The 18,681-nt window shown below is 38.9% G+C and overlaps 1 long non-coding RNA gene across 2 annotated transcripts in view; it reads left to right on the plus strand.

The window, feature by feature from the left end:
- Positions 1 to 11,277: 11,277 nt before the first annotated feature.
- The window catches only part of LOC118681284 (uncharacterized), a 76,656-nt gene continuing 69,252 nt past the window's right edge, over positions 11,278 to 18,681 (plus strand). The window contains exons 1-2 of one of the 2 annotated variants that reach the window (XR_004976974.2): positions 11,278 to 11,859; positions 15,991 to 16,212. This is a non-coding gene — a long non-coding RNA (uncharacterized lncRNA). Of the gene's footprint in view, positions 11,860 to 15,990; positions 16,213 to 18,681 lie in introns of those variants that run through there. The other variant, XR_011396481.1, reaches the window with a different exon arrangement.

Genomic DNA, 18,681 nt, shown 5'->3' on the forward strand with positions numbered 1-18,681 from the left:
CTCTAAAGCCTTGTACCCACTTACTAGTGTCGTCGTTGCAGTTCCTATTAATGCCAAATTGCTGTGCTCTATTGTGAAATTTTGGGTTCGGATGGAACGCTTACAGAGTTGTCTGCCGTTGATAATTTTGCGCTGAATTTCAATACTAAAAAAAGCTGACGAACATTTTAGATTTTTTATAAATCATCTACTCTTAGTAAATTAAAGTTTCTTTTTCCAACTTGGCAAACAGGTGATAACTTGTCTTCGGAAGTGAATATTACGCAACACCTAATATAGAGGTTAAGAACTTTTGGAATCGTAGGAGCTTTTATTTCAATGTCTTCTTTTGACATTTTAAATCACTACATAGAAATTGTTTTTAAAATGGATGTAGATTATTGAGCAGTACACACTAACTCATCTACTTAAATAAAAATATCTTTAGAGAAAAGTTTTGGCCTCCGCTAAAATCTGAAAAATTTTCCCAATAAATAACTTTCAATAAGAGCGATTTAGTGGCTTCGTATAAGCAGTGGAAGCTCTGCCAATGAATCTTTTATCGGCCAATTTTAAATACATTGAATATTTACTTAAAAAGTACTTCTGAGTTATGAAAGTATCAATATCCGCAGTTTGGCTGTCCTCATGGTTCGAAATACATAGGTACAAAACTTTTACGTGCAACTTCGGTCGATTTGCGATTGCATCAAGTTTGTTTCTGGTCGCCCCACAAACATTCGCATTCGGACAGTTGCACTTCTTCTTCCCAAGTTATTTCTATTTTATTTGTTTTATGTTTTGTTGTTGGCTTTCGGTGATTGCTGAATTGTGCACTTGGCTCACGTGGTTCTTCCCGCTGTAGAGACTTTTTTGGCAGATTATTTGGCTTTTGGAATGGATTTTCGCCCCGCTGCACAGTCTTACTCTTCACTTGTCAGTATTTCATGCCATTGCGTATTCGATTAGTAGTTTTGTTGCATTCTTGAAATCTGTTATTTTTTTTTGCATTTCGTTGCGCTGCATGTATTGCAGGGTCCCACTCGGGTCTTTTGTTCAACTTTGGGTGTGATTGTGGATGCAAAACATTCTAAATTTGGGAAATTCTCAGCATTTAGGTAGGGAAAATATTATTTATTTTGCAAAAACGGTTACCACTGTAAACATCTGTCAGAAATGACGTAATCAATTTACTCATCATTAGTTCCTTCCGAAATAGTCCGTCGTAGTGAATTGAGCCTCTGCTATCAGATTATAAGGAAATGATTTTTATATGACATTATAATGCTTATCTTACCATATTTGTTTTTTTTTTCGTTATATAGGTGAATGTTTAAATTGCTCTGCTTTATTTTATTTGTGTCCAGTAGACTTCCTTTTGTCCTTGTCATCACTATTTGGGCAAATTAATTTGGGTCAACGCGTTATTTAAATAAATTTGTACCTCGATTTTAAATATGTCATCCTGTTGTGTCTCTCCTTACCAATTAGGTCATACCTCGGTCCTCACCCGCTTTTTAACTGATTACTTAAGCCTCCTCTTTGTCATCAACGCTGCCTGTTTGCTGTTCCCTGTTTTTATGTACTTTTTGTTAATGTTGTAGTTGTTTTTGCTATAACGACGCAGGATGCTATCGTTTTGAATTGACTGCATCCGGTCCAGTGCGTTTATTGCGCAAATAAATTATGTCTGTCTGCCATTGGTTGTTGTTGTTGTGTAGCCATTAAAGCCCACACAGAATGTGACCGACCGATGGAGAGCCAAGAGGAGGGGAGGTTTAAGAGAACAAGTGAAAATTAATAAAATTTCAACAACAACTACATATAACAAAAGAATACTGTTAATTATTAAAAATAACCCCGAATGCGTTGTTTAATGAAAGTAGTTTAAATATGGACTGGGTTTAGTTATTTTCCGCCGTGGATTCTTGGTTCGAAGCAAATGAGCGGCGGTATAGGTGCTGTGGACCTTAGTATTATTCAGGTGGGTATGGAATTATTTTTGTATATTGCCATATAAAACAACCTTTTTAGCTTTCTATTCCTAAATATTTCGAGAGCTAAAGCGAGCGCGGCGCCATCTTGCGCTAAAATCGAGTGTATTCGAAAATAATTTGTGGAGACTGCGAAAAGCTTTGTGATTAAAACTCAAAAGCTTTCAAAATCTGCGAAAAAGGTTGCTATGCGCTTTTTTAGTAAAGCCTTTATTTTTGAGCTTTTTATCCCAAATTATATTTATCTTAGAAATTGCTTGCTTTCTTTCTCTTATGCGTAGGTACCGATATAAAAGTTAATGGATTTGTCAGAAAAAGAAAAATCTTAAAGTTTATTGACATTTGTGTGTGTGTGCTTCTGATTCTATTTGAAAATATATTTGTATACATACGTACATACATGTATTATATGACCTTGCTTAATGGCAATTTTAAGTCGAAATGACGTATTTGGGAATTCTCTGCTGTACATACAAATATTCGAATGCTTAGTAATGTTTACTTTTGTAACTTAATTTTTTATTTGCTCATTCGGCGAAGTTTTAGAGCATCTTTGCATTATCCACATCTAAACGCATATCCCTTTTTGGTCGAAATATGCGACTTCAATATTGCGTCTTCGGATCTTCCTTACATGTTCGGTCCATCTGAGTTCGAGCGGGTCTTGAGTAGCAATAAGTATTATATTTAACTCAAATGAAATTTATTGTAGTAATTTTATCCCGCAACTTTGTGGGTTGCCAAAAAGCCAATTTTCGGTAAAATCGATTTGCTCGAAATGGGATTTTGCGTGTATGTCTCTGACGTTTGAACTCCAAATTGCGTTCTTTATAAAGAAAAATTATGTAGGTCTTCCCCGAATTTTGCAGTTCATGAAATCGCCAACATAATGGCTGTCTTTCATTTAATTTATACAAACTTTTCAATTATTCCTTCGATTGCCATTTCCAATTAGCCGGGCCGAGAATTCGCAAGTATTCGGCCAGCAAAGATGTTAACTGAATTTCGGATGTGCACCACTAACTTATCCATATAAATGCATACATCCACATTCTTGTATATACCTATATACTTGTACGTTCGCACATGCATTTTTTAAATTCGAGCATGCAATAAACCAAACGTTTAATTGCTCTGACATTTCAGTTAATTTAAAATAAAATGTTTCGCCGAGTGACGGTATAACATCTTTATGCTCGTGGAAGCGAAAAAGCAGCAAATCTCATTAGCCGACAGAGAAGTGAACGATTGTGAAAATTATATAAAAGTCAAGAGGACTTTTACGGAATTGAGTTATGCATCGAAATGGACTCGGCCCGAATGCGACGACAAAGAGCGGCGCGCTGTGCGGCGGTTCGATAAGTAATATGAAGTGGATGCGTTGAAGTGATGGGTCCGCAACCAGTGCAATGCATTGCTGCCACTTCAATGGAATTAACGAATTAAGAGTAATCAGAGTCGCGCGCGCCAATGCCGCACACATCATTTTCTGGAATGCGAGAGCAGCCGATACAACAGCGTTGCTGCAATGGCTGCAACATGTCCATTTCCCTTTTCTGTCGCATTCAATCTGCTCGCATTTGTCCACCATAGCCAGCAGGTCAACCGGCCGTCATCTCCGGTGAGTGGTGGGGGCAAGGCACCATCAAGCGATTGCAACATCACAAATATTCAAGTAGTAACAACAACAACAGCAGCAATGCACAGCTGTCACACAACATCAGCAATGACATGCGAAACTCCCCGGCAAAGCCACACCTTGGCCGATACGACAGCGTGGACCCACAAAACTGACAGAATTTCAAATGGAAAAACATAATTTTCCACCCGAATAACCTCGAACACATTTGAAGCAGCAATCAAATTAAAGAAAAATCACGGATGAAACTGGGCATGTGCCATTTTCTTGGCCCTCAGATGACCATTGCTGGAAATCATCACCGGATACAAGTGCATTACAAAATACCGTTACATTGCCTTCCCTTTTTACTTTCGAGTTATATTTGGCCGAACGAAGAAATCCTTTGAAATCAAAGAACAACTTTATCTAGTTCAGGGTCCTTTTCCGGCGCGAAGCCTTCTTAGTGTCATGCCGTTGTCCGCATCTTAATCTCCGATATTCGAAACTGGTATTCAGGCAGAATCACGGGATACGTCAAAGCTCCTCTTTTGGAACGATGGAATATTGTGCAGTATTTCTTTGCTTATGTCTGTGAGCATATGTGTATCTAAAAAACACCCAACAAAATTATTTCTCGATTGATTATGCAAATCAATTCACAAGTTTCTTTTGTTGTGCTCATCATAATTGTCAACAGATATGGATAAATATCTTTTGCGTGCAACAATACACGCTGCGCCGGCCCCGCTCTCCTGCAGCCCATTGAACAAACATATGAATGATGTATTGCCATTTTTCTGTTTTTCTTTCGCCGACGTCTCTCTCCGCCTCCGCTTCGTCTTCGTCTTCGCCATCGACTTTTGCTGTTGCGTTTGCTGTCGTTGTTGCCACGAATGTTGCATATAATTTATCACTTGGCTGGTGTGAGGTTTCAACCTCATTTCCTTGGCTTGTGCTCGTACACACATGCAACACATGGCACACACACGCGTGCACACATTCGAAGCATTTGTGAACACAATGAGGATATTAGACACTTATGTATTGAACTATTGTGTTGGTGTGTGTTGTGGTCGTTATTGTTGGCAGCGATATTTTTTATTGTCAACCTTTTGCATCATTGTTCGATTCTCGATTTGTCGCAAAGCGGCACTCACACACACACACACATCGGAACACATCAGTTGGTGTTTCACACATTAATTCGTGATAAAAATATGCTTTGTGCTCCGACACGGGCGAGTTGCTGAGAAGTTTTGCTTGGATGGGTGGGTGTGCAGCGGTGTTGCGTGTCAGAAAAATATACACAAATCCATCATTCATTAAAATATTCAACCGCCGTGGTGTGGTCCGAGCAGCTCACTTATGCGAGACTCTGATAAGCACAGATGTCTATTGAACAAGCAACTTGTCGAACTATGTGTGCGTATGTGTGTGTGTAGCTCTAAATATGGATGTAAATGCGAATGAGCTTTTGTCTGTCTGCCTATGTCGACGTTTCAGTAGAGGGTGGCAATTAATTTCTGATGCAGTTGTTGCACATTGGATTGTTGAAACTCACACTCACGCAACCCCTAAGTTGCATTTTAGAGTAATTTATTAAATTTGGGTGGAGTGTATGTACATTTTTGGTATAACTAAAGCCATTTCCGCCAGTTTAACGTAAGCTTTACACTATATGACCAATTCACGCCATTTATTGTTAATCACATCATGAGTAACTTTGCTTGGTTGTAATCTCAAAGCAGACGGTTCTTATCCTCTTGATGTATGTGCTGCAGTACGTTGACATCTCAAGATCTTGGTTTAATACTTATTTTTATACTCTAGCAACATGTTACTAAAGAGTATAATAGTTTTGTTCACCTAACGGTTGTTTATATCAGCTAAAACTTATCGAGATAGATAAAGGGTTATATAAAATATATACATGCTCGGAATGACGAGACGAGTGGAATTCCGAGCGGTTGTCCGTCTGTGCAAGCGATAACTTGAGTTAAAATTGAGATATTTTGATAAAACTGGGTACACATATTCCTTGGTACTCAAGGCAGGTTGATATTGTAGATGGGCGGAATCGGACTGCTGCTCATCAGACAAATGCCATTAATCGTATGAAGTGACATAACCAAGCCGCAAATTAAGATATAAAACTGTTATTTGTTAATATATATTTTTTTTTTAGATCACTAAAGCCATATCAACCAAATTTGCTCAGAACAAATGTTTTCGTTATCACTTTCGACAGTGCGCAAATGGAGAAATTCGGATTATAATCCCGCCCACTCCCCATATAACGGTTTTGTTAAAAACTACTAATAGTGCGATAAATCAATAAATAATAGCGTCACAGACACTACATTTTACACCGAAGATGGCTCGAGTAAGCTTTATAGGAGTCGGTACAAAATTGGACCATGTCCGTGGCACCGCTCACCTTTAAATGAAATCACATATTACCGGTTCCACTTAACCAATTTCCACCAAATTTGTTAGGTAACATAATTTTGACATTCCAGTGTCACAACATGAAATTGGGCGAAATCAGGAAGCAACCAAGTTTACTATCCCTAAATAAAAAATTTTAATCCATATGAATCTTTTACTTCACAGAATATGATCAATAAAGTTATGGGGGTATAACAAATAGTAGCCCTGAGTAAAGCTGATTTCTTTTTACGAAAATGTCGCTAAAATCAAAGGTATATTATTGAAATTTAAGGATAATCTTTTCCTGATAATAGTGTCCCCTGGGTCAAAACAGACTAAAATGGCGTAATACTTGCATTAGCCCCCTTGTGCTTAAAATATATATATTTTCGAACTTCCGGCAGACTTTATGCCGTATATACGTGTCAATATGTGAGATATTAATTTAATTATAATAAATAAAGGAAATAGAGAGATCGTAGCATTGTAACATTAATGGATTAAATTGGGTCAATACTAATCCTAGCTCCTAAATACCTTATATACATGTTTCAAACTTCCGGTTGAATTTATTTTGTATATATCGGTAAATATCGTAAATGCCTTAGCAAAATTAAGTGTACGAATATTATTGGCGTGCATGATATTTTTGATGTGGTAATGTGGTTTAATTTTGAATACGATTCGAAAATCGAATTGGTCTAGACCATTCGGTTTCTTTAGATAATGCATGCTGAATTTCTACGCACCATCCTTTAGTAGAAAAACTTTCCGATATCTAAAAATATTTCTTCGCCTTTGCGCTGTGCAAATTTGCAAGAGTTTAAAATATTCGGTTACACCCGAAATCAGTCCTTCCTTACTAGTGTAAATTAGATTTTTTACCTTAAGTGGTAACTATTTAAAATTATGACCGAACTTAAGTCCAAGTACCATATTAGCAAGAAATATTGGACAACTGGAACTCCTGTCCGATATTCACAAGACGATTTATGAATGAATTCTAGTTGTGCTGCTAAAGGAAATAAGTGGGGTGAGGCTTGATCTGATTTTTATTGCTTATGAATTGTTGATAATTTAAGTATTAGTGAATATGTTCAAACTTCTTCATAATCAAAGTAAAAAATTCTGCATTATGTTCATTGCATTATAGGAAAATTGAAAGCCTTAATTATGGGAAGTTCTCGTATAACAGTCGACAAATGAACAATCCCAAAATTCACTTTGCAAAGGATGTATGTGTGACTAAACAAAGAGAGCATTTCGATACGAAAGAGAACTTCCCTCACCATTTTCAGAGAGTATTCGTGTCGATGAATTCGACCACATCCACGAATGTGTAAAAAGGTAGTTACATATGTTAACAGTGAGAGAAAACTGCGTTCCTCCCACTCAGAATGCTAAGAAGGTTGTGCAACATGCCTTACCTTCAGGGCCATGCAAAGGAAAAATAAGAATTCGCTGCTGTATTTTTATTATCTAAGAACATTTTACTGCGAATAATTCTCAAACGGTTTTATGTTCCTTTACGGAATTTTATGCTTCCAACTTCGAAGGATTTCGATGCCTTTACATTTGCCGATGCTACGAGGCATTTCGTGCGGCTGCTGTTGCGATGAAACTTTCATTACCTCCGATTGCGAGCGTTCGTTACCCATACTCATGGCAATGCAATGCTCGTGTTGTTGTAGTCCAAAGTACTTAAGGTTACAGCAGCAATTGCATATTATGCACTAAAATCCTTACAAATTGGCGAAATTGTTTGAGCGACTTTGCTTAATGGAGCCTTAAAACAGCGACAACAACAACACATGTGCATACAATGCTTCACACTTTAATAACAAAGGAACGAGTTGACTAAAATGATATTGACACTGCATTGTTTAGCTGGCTTTTTGTCGGCCCTCAATAGCTAGTGGCTTTTTGATTCCTTTCAAGAAAACCTTCTTGAAATTTTCACATATCTAGGCAAAGAACAACAACACTTTGAAAACCCCAATCGCTTTTGGCGAGAAGGCCAATCATTTTGTCTTAAAAACAGTGTTCACCGATATTGATTTAACGCAACACTTTGAACTGTGCGGTCTCCGAAAGATTTCGCCCATTTTCTGCCTCTTGCACTGTTCAGTACCCGTGTGCTCCTGAATCGTATAAAAGAGTATATTTCAGTCAGCGTAAACATTTGTTATAATGCTCTTTATCTTATGACAATTTATCTATTAGTTCCTGAAATATTCAGACCAACCTTCGGACAAATATTTTTGTTGGAATTACCTGGGCCATATATTCTGTTGCTGAATAGATATTTATGGATCTGCCTCCTTTCCACCCATTTAAAATTATAGTCCATCTTCCTAATAAAACAATTAAATTTTTCGAGTAAAGGTTTCAAAGAAATGAATGCCTTTCGTATATGCGTCCCTAAAGTGGTTGTGCATTACTTTATGGATCATTCGTACACCGAGCGTGTAGTAAATTTATGAGGGGCGAAAAACTCTAACTCAAATCACACTAGTCTCAATGGATATTCTTGAAGTAGCTTAGAAGATCGAACCCATGGACACCCAAGACTCCAGCCAGAATTGTTTGTATAGCCTAGGGGGCTGGATAAATTACTCAATAGTCAAGTTGTAATACTACATAACTTGCATTTGTACTAAGATATACTTATAAATTCGTTATCCTCTTTGGAGGGAGAGTGGTGTGGCTTCTACTGTGAGCGTCTCTCCGGCACACACTGGCAACAAATGGAAAGATTATCTTGCTGTTAGATTCCAGCCTTCTGTGTCTCCTCACACTCTGGGCGCCGCTTCGCATCCGTTTTGTGGCGCTTTCGCCTGGTATTTTCCTGCACTTTGTGTGCTTTGCCTTGTGAAATATTTGACAATGCGACAAAGCACCTTGCGCTCGCTTTCATAAATTTCTGGCAAGTTTCGAATATTTACACGTTTCAATTTGTTGAGTTTTTTGTTTTTGGCAAAAATGTGTTGACAGGTGAATAACCCGCGGTGACAAGAACATACACTACTAAGAACATACGAATATGAACTTATGGAGATATATAGGAGCATATGTACATAGCTACTGTATGTGTGTTGTTGTATCCCTGCAGTCAAATTAACTAGTTGGAAGCTGAATTGGTATTTTTAGGCATTGACGTCACACGAGATGACAAATGCCAGAGTTTGGTCTAAACATGTCAGTATCACACTAATTCGAAACAGAAGAAAATCTAGTTTGTTATGGAAACTGCGGGTTTTGGTGCCCCCAAAGTCCCCCAATTTATCCTTATATTATATATCACATAATAATAATAAATCTGATCTTTTATTTACTAGTTCGATTGAAGTCAGAAAATGTTTCTTGATTAGATTGGGGCTTCACGGCAGGGATGTTTTGGTCTGTCAACCATTTACCCCTGGTTGTGTAACTGTAACTGAGTGTTGTCATATTGAGTGTATGCGTGTGTGTGAGAAAACTTTCTCTGCTTTTCTTGTAACCGCATAAGACAGGAAATACATTATAAAGTATGAAAAATTAATCAAACTCTTCTGGAAACTCACATAACCTGTATAAACGTATATATGTAACTTTCACTAAAATGTTTAATTATTTCACATAAAGGTGCTTACTAGAGTCAGAGCCGGAGTTTGACAAATGGGAATTGACACTATATTTACTTCATATGTCGACAAACATACGTTCTCATGATGTTTACGAAATACATGCCAAGAAATCGTGCGTTCGGCTATCATACAAATTTCGGCAATAGTTAGTTTACATATAAAATATATAGTTTCCTGAGCACTTAGCTAATATTAATACTATGAAGGAAATACAGAGTTAAGTCTTTAGCTCTTTGATGTCATAGCAGTTGCGATTCTTCTGCGAATCCTCTTTTCGAATGTCCGGACTACAGCACAGGCTTTTTAACCAATTGTTCCCCCTTTGTTCCTTCTCCCTTTTCTCCCTCCCTGCTTTTGACTTCCTGTAAATGGAGGGTAAAGGTGAAACCGCAGAAAAGGATTTAAATTCCTGCTACGCAGAGCACTTTTCGCTTTGGTTGCCACACAAGCCCATAGATGAAATTCTCCAAAGCAACCGCGGATGTGGTTGCGCACCCAAACATAGTTTATCCAGGTGCAACTCTTCCCCGTGACTGTTTCCGTCCCTCCTTCAGCATTATGTTGATAATTTTTAATGAGCACACCAAAGAGTGAAAACTTAGGGTGTTAATGAAATTGAAAATGTTCCCGCATTTATTTAACATCGACACACTTTCGTTGTTGGTGTTGTTATTGTTATTGTTGCTGAAGGAACATAAGCGAAGGCAGCCGAAAACTGAAAGTCTGCAGACAATCACATTAGACTAACGATGTTTTCGAAAAAGTACTAATTGCGAAACCGCAACAGCCGACGATCACAAGCCGACACACACATGCGTAAATGCCGATTACTCACACAGGCATATTACTACGGGCACAGACGCAGGCACACGCTCACGTGCAGGCGGATAGTTCGCTCGTGCATATGTAAATGTCTCAAGTCGGCTTTTGCGACGTCTCCACATACACACGCATAGCCATATCGACGTGTGTGCCTGCTAAGGTGACGAGTGCGGGGGTCGCCGTGCTGCCGATATTGGGAATGCAGTGGAAGTGTTAAAAACAATGGAAATTATTTTATTATACTTATTGTGTCTTGCACGCCGACTATGCGTTGAGGAATTCTAATTGAAATTCCACTGCGACAGCGGCAACTGACTCGCTGTCACGTCTCTCCCCATTTGAATGAAAGACCGTTACTCGAATAGTGACTAATGGGGGCGTGCAAAAATAGCTCGGTTAAAACGGGAAGGCCCACAGGTTGTGCGGGAAGGAAGCAGACCAATGTGTCAAAGACATACAAATAAGGAAAAATATAAGTACACACACCCAGTGTCGTATATTTTGTTCTCATGCACTCGATAGACTCTTTCGCAAAATTTCAATTATTAACTGCTCCACTTCCCTCCTGGTGACTTAGCGACATTTCCATTCATCTTTTGGAGAGTGAAGTAGATTCGTTTAGTGTTTTCACCGGCAAAAAGAAGTGCTCGTTCGCTGTGACCCCGAAGCAGAAGAAAGCAGAGCTTACAAACCTTCGAAAAATTTTACTTTATAGTTTCCAATTCCGAGATTGCTTGCAAGAAAAAAGTTAGTTTTTCCTACTTTTTTTGTTTTTATTTACAATATTTTTATCGCGTGTCTTTGCAATTGAAGTCATTCCAATTGATTATTAATACAATTCAAAATAAAATTCCTTAAAAAGTGTGTTGTCTTCAATACTTTCTTAGATATTTTATATTCTCCACTTCTCGAATGTATTGAGCGTTACTTTTGCTGTTATGAACACCGGTAGAACAAAAGTATGTGTATAAAGATTCTTGCTGAATGTTCAACAATTTCAAGACCTTCGGGATGTGCTGCACTGCGACCGCATTTAGCGCCACGATTCGAAGAAGCCTTTCAGATGCGGTTTCGGAGTCTTTTAAAACATTTTCCTTCCCTCATTAAAGCAATTAGTTTAAAATAGGAATCATTGGGCTGCCAATTATTTTTTCAGCGACTCGTCACGTGTTAAAAGTTTGATGAATCGGAAGAGTTATAGAAAAGTCAGCTCTTTTTATTCTGAAATCGTACCTCCTTTATAGGTATATCCCAATATGCTTCTATTATGTGGTGATTCAATATTAAAGACGTTCCGCAGGAGCGTAAGCTATTTGCTACGTGAATGTGAATAATTTTGTAACGAAATGAACGACATTACCGATTATGCTGGCACATATGTATTTCTGTAAGTATGTATTTTTATGTAGTCGATTTTACTATCTTCTTCCCTCCTTCCTTTTTGCTTTTCATTTTGCTTATGAAATTTCTATTTTAATGTTGCTGTTCAAGTGTCTTGCGGTGCTTGGATTTGGAATTTTATGACATGAGCTCATACATTTATGGCATATGTGCTGATTTTGGCTTGTATTGTTTTCTGTTTTGTGGTCTATTTATTTTTATGCGATTTGTCGAAATTTTTTCATTCTTTCTATTTATTTTTTACTTTTTACATTCACACACGAGCTCGCTTCTCCAGCATCGACGTGTTCGCACTAAAAGCACTAAAAATTTGCATTTAAGCAATAACAAGCATATGCTTCCACTCGGATGGCTCGGTACAGAGGCCCATTACTGCTTTCCCGTCTAAATATACACGAGCTCATGCCGACTGCACATGAACTCATATTAAGTAAATACGTATGTAAGTAAAATAAACTTAGTTGCGGAATTTCGCTTTTTCGGCGTTAATGAATTGAATGGCTCATGAATTCGGAAACTTTATGATACTAGAGCATAGCGACTCGTTATTCCCGTTATAACGGTCACGCTCACTGCATCGCCTGCAACGATGAAGCCAGCACCACCTCCATCGCCACTGACAGCAATTACGATTCCCCAAGGACATTTTACAGCCACGTTTGACATTTCATTATGTTAAAACTCACTAAACGGCAAATATGTAAAGCAACACGCCGCATAATCGTAAAGACATCGTTTTTCATTCTCATTCGTTTCTTTCGACACTCACTCGTACTTTTTCTGCTGAAGCACAGCAGTTGTTGTAGTATTTTTGTGGTGTCAGGCGAAGAATGTCCTCGCCGCACCTTTGTCACATATTTTGCTGTAACCATTTGCGGCATTTCGAGCGATAAAGCGCGAGCACTGGTGTCTGAGCGCTTGTATGTGTGTGGGCGCGTTTGTCAGTGTGTGTGGTGGTGGAGCGCTTGACTGTTAGTTCAATAATATCAAATTGCAATTTTCCCTTTACCATTTATTGCTTCACATTTGCTGTTGTTGTTTGCTTACTGAACTATCCTGTCGCCGAGTGGCAAGGGTGGGAGGGCGGCATGTGTCCTCAGTGTCCCGTATCAACAGTAACAGCATTAGGAAAATCAAAACGATCTCATTATTTTTCGAAAAGATATCATATTTTACGCTCTTATGACTCTGTTATGCTGTTATTGCACCGCACCCTGTGTTGTCATAAACAATATGTGTGTGTGCCACCGCCCTGGCGGGCTGGCTACCCTGGAGGCGTGTGTAAGCGATCGGCTACGAGCTTAGTGCGATGTGCGATGTGCTCGCACAAACTCACACATAAACCCAAACATTCGGAAATTGCATTGGATTGCTATATAAGCACACAAATTCATGCCGCTGGCTCTGGTGGAAACATGAGACCGACACTTTGCTACAGTGTTCGTAACGCTATGCTGACGTCAAACTGGTTGTTGCATTCTAGCATTATTAAGAAACGCTAACTTTTTAGCCGCTCTCAAATAAAATATCGACTTATCGGTGAACGTACTCACACACCTACAAACGTCTATCAATTTGGGAATTCGGCATCGCAAAGAGCTAAGATGAATACGAAGCCACGCGATTACTTGTCGGGTAGGTGCGAGGTAGGAAAATCCTACGAAATGAATGGACCAGGGCGACCTATGGAAGCAATTGCTAAAGCCAACCAAGCGCAAGCTAACAAATTTGCTTCAATGATTGCTCCGCTAGTCTACACTGCGGATTATATTGTATGGAGAAAATAAGACACTGCTTGCCAAACTTGTCTTATCGGACCAACGAATAAAACTCCTCTACGCTGCTCGTTCTCCGCAGCTGCCAGTTCCAACCTTTTCTCAAAAATCTCACCTGGAACACCTTCTTTACTTCTCAATGGCATACCAGTAGTCCGTGGGTTTCAAATTTGCCATTGTTTTTGTGCTTGTGCTATATCATAAAGGTGCTCAATTTTTTCAGTGTAGTCGAGCATGCGGTGTTGTCGATTCTGCCGAACATTGTCAATGAAATTTCCATAATCTAATATTGCGCAGTTATAAGCCTTCAAATGATGCCCCTGGGGAGTTCGAATCCAGCAGTCCACTTACCGCCAGGAACCAGTCTGCAGCTACGAGCAGCGGCAACAATAACTATTTGTCTCTGCTACCGCCACTGTTGTCGGTAATCGACGTCGTCTTTGTCATTTATTACCCGCCGGTGTGGCAACTCTCAGCTTGTAATGCACACTTCAAGACGCGTATGTTCTTATCCGAGTATCTTCATGTCTCGCTGTAGGTGCGGGGCGTGCGTGTGCATATGTCATTTGGCATATTTGCTGTCACATGAGGAAACTTGTAGCTTTTCGCACTGACGTTTTGCGGCAAGGCGTGAAATAAGAATTTTCGTATTCTGAAGACGTCCCGTTCCCTTTTACTTCCTGCTCTTCGTTGGCCGTATGCGCTTCTTGCGTTGTTGTTGTTTGCTTTGGGATCGCTTTTGAATGTGAATGGAAATCTGAATTAAATCAACATGACGCTCTCCAGACGTATGCATTGGGAATTCTCGGCGCTTTCAAGCAGCGCCTTAACTTTGCTGCGAACGCAACTGCTCGCCGACTGTCTTGCCGCACTGCGGCTACCACAGCCACAATCAACGGCGCGTTTCGCAGTAGTTTCTAGTGTTCGGATATTTGTGAATGCGTGTGTGTGTGTGGCTCGTATGGCAAGTTGTTTGTCAATGGACTATTTTGATTTTGCGTAAACGTGTGTCTGCCTCAATCTGTTGCGGTTATGTGTGCTGGATGATGGTGTGTGCGTGGCAGTGGCATGCAATTTGCTACAACCTCATTTACATATGTACATGTGTGAAGACGCAGAACGCAATGGGGGTGGATGTGCAAGCGGCGGAGTATGCAGACCACTTTTTCAATTCCTGTTGGGCCAGGTAATCACATGAAAACCAGTAAGGGATACGCACGTCTGGCAGTCAGTCATCATCGAACAGCAGTCGCGGCGTGATGGACGCCAGAACTGATGTGAATGGTTCCTTCTCAGTTCTCCCTTCTCAGTGCAAACGCAAATTTCTGCAGGCGAAATGTCGATTTCTAATTTATTTATTTGCATGCCTGAATGTGCTCAAAAGAAAAGTAGTGATATGATTCCCCAAATAGTTGCTTATATATTTTTTCTTATTTAGGTATGTTAAGCATGTCACCGGCTGTAGCCAAAGTGATCCGTTACAATACCCATAGACTTCTTGAAAGCGAGTGAGATGTTTCCGAACCCTAAATTTCTTTATTAATTGGTGATTGTCAAGTACGAAGAAACATTTTTGGGTTAATTGTTAAGCGTTTGCAGATTTGTTAAAACATTGAATATTTTCAGCTGTCCTCACAAACATATACAATTAAAACCGCCAAATGAATGTGTCGACGAGCACACCCATGGGGCATAAACGAATGCAGAGTCAGATATTATTTATGTTAGGGCGGTCCTTTCCATTTCAGTACGCACTGGTGGTAACTGAGTCCACCGAGAGAAGTTAAAAGCTGTATCTAAATGCTTCAACTTGCTTGTATGTTGTTATGCAATTGTCAGCAAATTTTAAGATTAGCAGTTTGTAAATAAATAGAGTAAGTTTTCTCTTTTTAAATGTAACTCAAGAGCAATTGTGAACGTATCTGCAGAAGCAATGTTCCTTACATTCGTAAAATTTTTTGTCTGGGTTATACATACACATGTATGAATTATTTTGATATATTTAATTTGGAATCATAGAGTTATTTTCAAATAAGTGAATTTTGAAGATGACGTAAAATATCGCTTTTTAACAGAAAACTTCAAATCACTTTTATTGTTTTTAATGTTAATAATAAGGCTAACTTATACCGAGAGTTCCTGTTGTGAATCTCTTTGACCATTAATAAAATTTAGTTGTTTCTAGATTCATGTATCATTCACGTCTTTTGATATTATTAATTGTTTACTAACCTTAGCATTGCTTTTCTAAAACAATAATAATTTTTATTTTACCTATAGTAAATTTTCTGCTTTAATTTTTTAAATAAAAATTTAAAATAAAAAATTTCAATTGATTCCAGAGCACGGACGTACAAATATTGGCTTAGGATTTGAGTAGACGACGTTGAGCGATCAACATTCAATATATAAAAGGTTCAAGTGATTTTTAATTAAACTCAACAACTATGCTATTTAGTTCTCAGAGATTTCGCCTTCCGTGTTTCCATGTAAAACAGTTTGGTCACCGCAAAATTTTGAGAAAAGTTGCAAAAAATTAAACAACTTTCCGAAACCAATTGAAACTTAGATTTTTAAGACGAACCCTAATATACACATGTACACACTTGCTCTTAGGGTGTGCATATGTATGCCATGCTCTTAGGAAAATTCCTAATTGCGCTCGCTTCTTTTTAAGTGCGCAGAAAAGCTCTAAAGTTAATGAATAGCAAAATTATGTTGATGACTGCCGACAGCTCATTTCTTATGGGGCGCACTGCCAAAAACCATAGCGGATTGAAAGGTAATTTTTGGAAAATGCCTGCCACTTCTGCACAACCAACGATATTAATTGCATTCGAAAACTCCACTTATAAATCAATTACGAAGTTGAAGTGCAGAAAGATGAGCTGGAGGCGGCAGCGCACGCTGCGTCGTGCACCTGCTGGGCTGGCGGCGAATTAATGAGGCGAACTCCCGTGCTACTGAGCCACCGAGCTACTAAGCTGCCGAGCTGTGTTAAGCATTACCTAGGAATGCGGATCAAAAGCGATGGAAGACGCACAAGTATATAGGTATATAGCATATATCCGAGTATTCGATTGATTGTTTGTATGTGTGGGTGTATTTGTATGTGTACATAAATTTCATTTTAAATTCAATTAATTTAATTTCAACACCATTAAGTAGTCGAGTTGGAATCGTAGGCAACACTGGCGGCAACATAACCGAGCACAATCCTAAATCTAACTTATCCACAACAACAAAATAGGCACTAAAACTTAGAAAGCATCGGCTCGATTCGCATAGCCACATACAAAAGAACTAATTGATTTATGTCTGTATATATGAACCTGAGTAAATATTATGTATGTGCGTTGCAAAGCTAAGCGTGTGGAGAGAAAGAACAATGGCAACAATTGATGTACCATCTGCAAGGCATTCTTCTTCAATGTGGAAAGGCGAGTTAATATCATTAGAGAAGAATAAAGTTTGGAATTTTAATTAAAGTATAGCTCCACCCACACACACACAATTGGAGGTAAATAAAGAAAACTCCTTCGCACGTGTGCGGTGCAAATCCATGCTTTGGATGACATTAGGGATGACTATATACACATCGGGAATTGTGGCTTTTGTACAGGTTGCATCGCGGGAACCGTTAACACCATCGGTCAAATTTACCGAAATGATTTAAAATTCTTATTTTTATTCATCAGAGTTGCTCTTTCTTTTGAGTTCACGAAAGATTACCTGTTCTCTATAGAAGATGAGCGAGTGCAGATTTATCGACAAGAATTAGAGCCATATTGGATTTTCTGGTTGAGATTTCTGTGAGGTTTGAGGGCCTGGACTTGTTTTCATAAATAATATACTATTAAAATGAACACAAAAGCTTGAAGCAAGTCCAAAGCGAGCATCCATTTAGTATTTTACGTTTCTCTCCAATTTGGTGTTATGTTATTTTCTACCAGAAATGCAATTGGAGTTGCAATTTGTTTACAAAAGGCAACCATGATTTGAATCTTTTACAGAACAAGTGGAACTCTGTGGTTAACTTTTGCTAACCGAAAATCATATTGTATATCCCTTAGATTGCATTTGTCAATACAATATGCTTTATCCCATTGCTTAGAAGAACTTTCGATTTTGTTTACTTTCACACTGTATTCGAAAAAGGCAGAAAAACGTTCAACAATTTTGGAATTGGTAAACAGAATTGCGCTAAAAAACGTTTCAGACGCTCGTCATTTGCGGCTTTGGCGGTCGCAGCTTTGGAACAATGCACAGCTCGGTTGCAGGTGGTATGCTAGTGAAAGGCTTCAAATGCCAACAATACAATTACACAGATATGCTACCGTCCATTGTCTGTGTATGCGCCTAACATTCCCACTGGATTGCCCGCTTTCGTTGTGAACAGACTGGCTCTTCGTTAGGTCTCGGATAGTGTGGCAGTAGAATTGTACTTTCCTACTCCAGTTTCGATACGCTGCATTCCCATTCGATGGGTTCATTGTTTGTGGACAATGAAATTCAATGGAAATGCGCTCCGTCGCGTGATTCGCATATTCCGACCAGTTAAACGCCGACCAAAATTGGCAAAATCGCATTTTCTGTTTTCTCATTTCGATGGTGGGAGAGGACTGTGACATCAACGTCACTCTAGTTTTGACGTGTGCCATGGGATATCGGTGGAGTTTGTTGTATGGAAGGTCTAATGAATTTCATGGTATATTAAGTTGCTTGGGACACTCAAAAGCTATTTTACTGGCTGTGAGGGAAGCTAAAGGAATCATTTTTTAAATTAAATATAATCACAATTAAAAGGAGGAGATGTGGGCCGAGGTTGTAGCGCCGATTAAGGGGCCAACTACGGGAAATGGTTCCGACGGTGGCTTAAACGACAAGCTCACCAATTATTCAGAATACAGCTGTACGATGTTTCCCATATCAAATAAATACTGAGATATTGTATACTGATTTTACCAACTCCAACTCTGAGCCAGGCATCATGTATGTTAAGGAGCTTATTGGTGTCCCAGCTCATGTATATA

Source organism: Bactrocera oleae, chromosome 5, assembly GCF_042242935.1.
Source record: "Bactrocera oleae isolate idBacOlea1 chromosome 5, idBacOlea1, whole genome shotgun sequence".
In the NCBI taxonomy this organism is placed as follows: domain Eukaryota; kingdom Metazoa; phylum Arthropoda; class Insecta; order Diptera; family Tephritidae; genus Bactrocera; species Bactrocera oleae.